The sequence below is a fragment of the Camelina sativa genome, chromosome 4 (assembly GCF_030686135.1).
Source record: "Camelina sativa cultivar CO46 ecotype springtype chromosome 4, ASM3068613v1".
Taxonomy (NCBI): domain Eukaryota; kingdom Viridiplantae; phylum Streptophyta; class Magnoliopsida; order Brassicales; family Brassicaceae; genus Camelina; species Camelina sativa.
In genome coordinates, this window is record NC_141883.1 from 4,072,626 (window position 1) to 4,080,856 (window position 8,231).

General features: G+C 39.4%; 1 non-coding gene across 1 annotated transcript; it reads left to right on the plus strand.

Moving 5' to 3' along the window:
- Positions 1–5,987: 5,987 nt before the first annotated feature.
- Positions 5,988–6,094, plus strand: LOC147945328 (small nucleolar RNA R71). The gene has a single exon (XR_015597876.1). It is a non-coding gene; the product is annotated as a small nucleolar RNA R71 (small nucleolar RNA).
- Positions 6,095–8,231: the final 2,137 nt, after the last annotated feature.

Consider the following 8,231-nt stretch of genomic DNA (forward strand, 5'->3'; position numbering starts at 1 on the left):
GGCAGTAATGAAACTAGAACAGATATCAAACTATAGTAATGCAGGTAATGAACTAATGCAAGGAAAGTAATGAACAGGAAACTAAATGAATGCAACAGAAATGCAACTAGAATGAAAAAAGAAACAAGACAGGACAGACACGAATCATAAACAAGAGTTCTGGGAATGAACTCGAGCAAGCACTCGATCGAGTGTTGATCGAGTGCAGGGTCGAGCTGGACAAAAACGTAAAACAGAGCAATGCAGACAAAACAGAGCAAGACAAAAGTAAATCAAACAACAATCAAACAATAGGATTTAGACTAAGAAATCAATAGACAAGGAAGGTCTTAGGGATGGATTCATGGGCTGAACTTAGATTGTGGTTATCTAACTTGATCAACAAGCCTTAATCAACATGAGCTAATCTCTAGACATTAATCTCTAAGAACATGTTAATCCACTCTCATGGCAAAAACAATCAAGCTCATATATTTCTAGACTTGTTCTCACAAAGTAAAGAATCTATACAAGCAAGCATTAAGCAATATGTCAAGAATCAAACAAGACTTCTAATCTCTTAGCAAGCCTAATGATAATCTCTAGATCTAGCCTTATCTATGCACCTTAGACATTGGTGTGATGCTAAGAAGCTTGAGATCAAAACCTACCCTCTCAGTTATAGGATCAGCATTAAGAACATCTAGCCTAGAAGAGATCTACAACAATCAAGCTTGACCAAATCAAATAACCACAGCATCCATCCAGCCTAAACCATCCCTAAGAGCTAAGGAAACTACTCACAATCACACATGATGAACACCAAAGTCATAAACCCTGAAAAACACGAAACTTGCATGATTAGAAAGATAAAACAAAGATCTACAATATTGGAGAAGGAATCAAACTCGAATTCTTGATACTTTGAAAGTTATGAAACAAACAAGTATGAAGAATCTTGTGTTTTTTCCTTCAAAAGAGGTACAAGATCTAAGAAAATAAAAGTGCAAAAAGCATAAATCCCAAAAAGGGTAAAATACTAGGTTTGAGAATATCTAAAAAAACTCTGCTCCTTCTGGCTGCAGGGTACAAGGTCCTTAAATAGGAAAATGGAGGGGAAGCCCTAAAAATGCTAAATGACAAAATAGCCAGGCGGCTCGGCCAACTCGACCCGGTGCTCGGTCGAGTGACCGGTCGAGTTGGGTTTTCTTGTGCTCCTTCCACTCGGTCGAGTCACTCTCAGCACACGGTCGAGTGTCTGGTCGAGTGGGCAGTCGAGTGGGAGTCCGGACCTTGGTTCTCCAGCCTTAACTCCTTTGCTTTCTCCTCATGATTGCTTCACTTTTCCTCAGCATTGCTTCCATGCTCCTTAGGCTCCAAAATCACATGTTTATGCAAGAAAAGATGCAAATGCAATGCAACTACACTCTAATGCAAGAACAATCCTAAAACTTTGCAATAATGGTCAAAAAGGATAGCAAAGGATGCAAAAGATGTGAATATATTAAGGGAAAACAAGGTAAAATATGTGAACATCAAAACCCCCAAACTTAGTCTTTGCTTGCCCTCAAGCAAACAAACAAGACATAAGAAGGTAGGTGAGAGTTGAAAGTGGGATCTCAGCTCCTAAAGCTTGCAAATATACCAGCTAGAATCAATGTCCAAGTTACTAGTACTATGATGCAAGTTGAATGAGCTGTACTTAAAGATTTTAGACAAGCATATCACAACCTTTACTGATTTGAGCCTTAGATGTCCACATGCATTCAAATCAACCATTTCCTTTAACATTCATTAATCAAGAACATGAGTCAATTCTATGCAATGCTTAAACTCATTTGGCTTGGTAGCAAAAGGTTTAGAGACAATGATGGTCTCTCTTTAGAGTGGGGCTTATCAATATCAAGGTTCTCTCATAAAAATGGATTGAGCTTTAGAAGAATGCTAAAGGTAAGAACACTTAGACACATACAAGAACAAAACCTTGTCTACCCAAAGGCACCCAAAGTGTTTATCCTATCAATCTAAACCCAATTGATCCTAGTGCTACCCTTTAACTTCTTCTCTTCTCTTTCACCCTTTTCTCTCTTGATTTTAAAGTCTTAGGAGAGGTTTCTTATATGATCTTTCTAGTGGGATGGGGGATTCTTACTTATTTGCTATGGTTCTCTTTTCTTCTTATTCTTAAGACATATAAGCATTTTGTTAGACTTTTCTTTTCTTTCTTTTCGTTTCTTTAACTAGAACCATCTTCAACCACCAATTTTTTTACTTCCCATCCTTTCACTAGATTTTGATTTTACTTAAACACATTCCCCTCTTAAAGACTCTAACCTTTTCTTTCTCTTTTTCCTCTTTTCTTTTCAAAACAGCCAAGTCCCAAACCCAACAAGTGAACCACCTAGTCCTATCTAGTTTGGAAAATGCAAACTAGAACTACACAAGGCATTATTCTTGTCAGTTCAAACCTAACACTTTCTACCAAGCTCAATCCCAAAATAGGCCTTACACACTCAAGAATAAACATGGCTTGAAAGAAGGGTTGGTTAAGGGTATTGGAAACTGATTTTAATGATTCAATCAGCTACTTGGATCAATAAGAGTGGTAAAAAGGAGAAAGATGATCCAAATATGTATATGGTATCCATGAGTTTAAAGCAATGCACAAACTGATAATTACAAGTCAATATTAGGTTCATATAAATAGGAAATGGCATCAAATCACAACATGCTTCAATTTAGACCAAATGCAATGCAAGAATTCAAGGCTTGGTTCAATCTTATGCTTCTTACTACTCAACTAGCATCAAAGTACTATTAACTTGGACATTGATCCTAGTTTAGTGAATTAAACAAGCTAACAAGGCAAAACTCATCATAGATCCCTAATGCAAATAATTAACAGTCCTACATGAAACATGCTAAACAAGATGCTATTATGCAATGCAAACTACATGAACACTCTTTTTTTATAAAGATTTTTGCAAAATTTTTCAAATTTTTAGGGGTTTTCTATGCCTTAGATGATATGCAAATACTAACATGATTATGCTAAAAATTTGAAATAAGAAAACAAAACACAATGTCAAATGCTATCTCAAACCCTCCCCCAAACTTAAATCACACAGTCCTCTGTGTGAAAGAAATTTGTAAGAGGATTCAAGACAGAAAACAAAACACAATGTCAAATGCTATGATATTTACAAGTGAAGGTGATAGTGGTACCTCAAGGATTGGAGAAGAAGCTGTCCACATCCTCATTCATGCTGTCAAATGTGTAGTTGGGGTCTGGTTGGTGACTTGGAGAAGGTGATTGGGGCAGCTCGACGATGGCAACCGACTGGGACTCGGTCGAGTGCTTGCTCGAGTGGATCGTCGAGTGGCTCTTCCAGTTTCTCCTCTTGATTCAAGACTAGCATCACGACGATCCATGGAGCTTTCAGCCGCTTGTTGAGACTTCCTAGTAATCCTTGAAGACATTTTCGAATAGAACATTCAAAATTTGAAATAGGAATCTTTGACTTGCTTTTTGCTGCCACTCGACCCCACACTCGACCAGCACGTGGTCGAGCTCCTTGACCAAAGTTTGAAAATTCAAATTTTTGTTCTTTTTCTTCCCTCCACTTGATCATTCTAGAGAAATGGGAATCGAGTGGGCCTTAGTTCTTTGCCAACTCGGTCGAGTACCTCTCGTGGGCTGGTCGAGTGGGCTTGCGAGTCTACTTCCCCAAGTCCAAATCTCTCCATACCCATCTACACTTTCATTGAAAGGCCTGTCCAACACAAACATAAAAGAAAACACATCAAAACTACAAGGAAAATAAAGCTTATTTACAAAGGATACCTTAGGGACTTCCTCCCTAGTGAGCTTGTTTAGAGTCACTAAGCTTGACTTTGGTTGCCTTCTTAGGCTTTGTTTAGATACCAAGGAGGTGATGAAATCCTCCCTGGCACTTCTTGATCACTGTGAGTTTGATCATTGATCACCTCACCCTTAACACACAAACCATATTTCTTCTTGATTTTGAGCTTTGGTCTTGCTTTCCTCAAAGACCTCTTGTTTAGCTTGACTTTGAGATCCTTAACCATACCAGTCAACTCTTGAACTGACCTCTTAAGCTTTTCCACAAAATCTTCTTGAAGAGAGAGATTGTCCTTTGGAGTTGCCACTTCACTTAAATTTTCATGACCACATTTTTCCTTGATAGTAAAAGGTTGATCATCAATGGTAGGAAGGTTGGTTGGGTTATAGATGTTAAACTTCATAGCTATACCCTCAGCAATGTTCAAGGTCACAAGACCTTCCTTAACATCAATAACAGCTCCAACTGTGGCTAAGAATGGCCTCCCAAGAATGATAGGATCTTCAGGTTCCTTGTCCATCTCCAATACCACAAAATCTGTATGAACCCTTGCTCTTCCTATCTTGACTGGAATATTCTCCAACTTGCCAACCACATCTCTGTTTGAACCATCAGCTAGGCATATATGAAGGTTGGTGGACTTGAAGTCAGTGTGCCCAAGCTTTTGTGCTATAGAATAGGGCATCACACTGATAGATGCTCCCAAGTCACATAAGCACTAGTTGTAGTGAAGATAGCTAAGTGTGCAAGGCAGATAGAATGGACCTGGATCCTTAAGCTTAATTGGGATGATAACTCCTCTAAGGTCTTCAAGATCCTTCTCATCTTGAGCTTGAGCCTTCTTCTTTGACAAATCAAGCAAAAAATCCTTATAGAGAGGATATGGATCATACTGTTCCAAGGCAGGTCCTCTCTCTTCTTCTTGGTAAGCAATGATGATCTCTTGTATGGCCATCACTTCTTCTTGTTTCTCAATCACAACCTCTTCCTTCAAAGCTTTCTCTTCCTCTTGTTGCAAAGCCAACATTTCTTTTTTTCTCAATGATTTCCCTTAATTCCTTAAGCTTCTGTGCCTTGAAATGTTCTGGGAATGGTAGAGGCGGTTTGTAAGCAGGAGGGATGTACTTAGCAGGCTTGACAGCTTCTGACTCTTCAGCTCGATCGACCACTCAAACACTCACTCGGTCGAGTGCTTGCTCGAGCACCTGGTCGAGTGCAATACAGGATTCAGCCTGCTTTGCACAAACTTCACTCTTAGCTTCAAGAAATGACCAATCCTCCCCAACTTGAACTTCACTGTCCTCAGTGACTTCTTCTTCAAATATATGAATGGCTTTGGCAGTAAACTCCCTTGGGTTTTGAACTGCTTTTCCAGGGAGTTGGTTGGGCTTAGGAGCTGAAGTAGAGGCAAGGTTGCTCTCCATAAACTTCACTCTAGAGTTGAGACCTTCAAACTTCATGTTCAGATCATTGTAGTCGGATGTGAGCCTTTGGTTCAACTCAACAAACTGTTTGGCTTCCTCAATCTTTCCATTGGTTTGCCCAATCAACATCTGTTGTATCATTGCTCTTAGGTCTTGTTCCTGGCCTTGGTTAGTCTGAAACCCTGGTGGAGGACACAATTGGGGCTGGAACAATTGTTGCTGCTGCTTAGGTGCATAGTTGTTCTGTTGTTGAGGCTGAGGTTGTGGATAGACTTGGTTTTGAGGGTTGGCTACATTGGTGCTCCTATAAGAGAGGTTGTTCTGCTTGAATCCTCCACCTTGGTTGTAGCCTTTGTATCCTCCTCCTTGGTTCTGCAAATAACACAACTCAGCAAACTCCCTATCTTTTTCTTGAACTGGAACTTCTTCTTCACTAATGAATTGGATGGACTTTTGTTGGCTTAGTAGGATCTTGTCAAGCTTCTCATTGACCATCTTCAAATCTTTCTTGTACTTGTCCTCTTGATCAGTAGATGTGGACCTTATTGTTCTGTCATAGTCTTCATTATAATTTCCATCAGACTGAGCAAGGTTCTCAACCAATTCCCATCCTTCTTCCACATTCTTGTTGAGGAAGTTGCCATTTGAAGCTGTATCAAGAAGCATTCTTATTTTGGGAAGCACTCCTCTATACAAAGTGCTGAGCAAAGACTCATTGCTGAATCCATGGTGGGGACACTGAGTTTGGAATCCTTTAAATATCTCCCATGCCTCACAAAAACTTTCATTATTTCTCTATGCAAAACCTGAGATTTCATTCCTCAACCTAGCAGTCCTTGCATTTGAGAAGAACTTGGCCAGAAAAGCTTTCTTGCATGCATCCCATGTGGTTATTGCTCTAGTAGGAAGAGTCTTCTCCCAGAGATGAGCTTTGTCTCCAAGGGAAAATGGGAATAGCCTTAACTTGAAGCCATCTTCACTCACTCCATTGATTTTTGTGAGTCCACATATCCTGTCAAACTCATCAAAGTGATCTATAGGATCCTCCATTGGCAACCTATGAAATTTGTTGGCTTGTATCATGGAGATCAATCCACTCTTGATTTCATAATTATTATTGGCAACTGCAGGAGGCACAATACCAGCTCTTTGGTTGTGTGTGTTAGGTGCATCCCCAACACCAATGTTCCTTGCCCTTGGAGCTTGTTGATCTTGTTGCTCCATTAGCACTTGGTGTTCTTGTTCCTGATTGATTCTTGTTCTCTGCTGTCTCAGGTCCCTTGGTGGTCGGTTGATGTGATCAAGGAGTCTCTGAAGATTGTGATGACCCTTGGATCTTGGTTGCATCAACAGACTCGAGTACAGACTCGGACAAGCACTCGGTCGAGCGCAGGCTCGAGTGGATGGTCGAGTCGACTGGGAGGTGAGGTCTATTTGTATCCGGCTTCTGACTTGATCACCGACTCGAGCACTCACTCGGTCGAGTGGCGGTCGAGTTGAAGGTCGAGTTGGTACCTGAAACTCAATCACAAACAAGCAGTAGAAGAATCGAGATCAGTAGCGAACAAGAGGATAAATGAACTTAATCTTAGACTAATATAGACCCTAATTGTCACAAATAAACACTCAAATGGGCAACAACGCCAAATTGAAACTAGTATCTTTCTTGTGTGTGTGTGAAATGGAATGTGAATGAATGATATGATGATGAACAATGGTGAAAGCAAGGTGTTTCAATTCCCCTTATGCAATTGTAGTATAAGAGGTATCAATCCTAAATGAGTGAATGCAAGCAATCAGGGTGTGCAATACTTGTCTAAGTTAAGCCAGTTATAGAGGGTGTTTGTCACTAACAACCTATTGCAGAATGTAAAATGCAGAATTTAATAGCTGAATGGACAAGATACTAAATGTAATGGAACAGAATGATTATGGTAGTAATGAAACTAGAACAGATATCAAACTAAAGTAATGCAGGTAATGAACTAATGCAAGGAAAGTAATGAACAGGAAACTAAATGAATGCAACAGAAATGCAACTATAACGAAATAAGAAACAAGACAGGACAGACATGAATCATAAACAAGAGTTCTGGGAATGAACTCGAGCAAGCACTCGATCAAGTGTTGATCGAGTGCAGGGTCGAGCTGGACAAAAACGTAAAACAGAGCAATGCAGACAAAACAGAGCAAGACAAAAGTAAATCAAACAACGATCAAACAACAGGATTTAGACTAAGAAATCAATAGACAAGGAAGGTCTTAGGGATGGATTCATGGGCTGAACTTAGATTGTGGTTATCTAACTTGATCAACAAACCTCAATCAACATGAGCTAATCTCTAGACATTAATCTCTAAGAACATGTTAATCCACTCTCATGGCAAAAACAATCAAGCTCATATATTTCTAGACTTGTTCTCACAAAGTAAAGAATCTATACAAGCAAGCATTAAGCAATATGTCAAGAATCAAACAAGACTTCTAATCTCTTAGCAAGCCTAATGATAATCTCTAGATCTAGCCTTATCTATGCACCTTAGACATTGGTGTGATGCTAAGAAGCTTGAGATCAAACCCTACCCTCTTAGTTATAGGATCAACATTAAGAACATCTAGCCTAGAAGAGATCTACAACAATCAAGCTTGACCAAATCAAATAACCACAACATCCATCCAGCCTAAACCATCCCTAAGAGCTAAGGAAACTACTCACAATCACACATGATGAACAGCAAAGTCATAAACCCAGAAAAACACGAAACTTGCATGATTAGAAAGATAAAACAAAGATCTACAATATTGGAGAAGGAATCAAACTCGAATTCTTGATACTTTGAAAGTTATGAAACAAACAAGTTTGAAGAATCTTGTGTTTTCTCCTTCAAAAGAGGTACAAGATCTAAGAAAATAAAAGTGCAAAAGCATAAATCCCAAAAAAGGTAAAATACTAGGTTTGAGAATA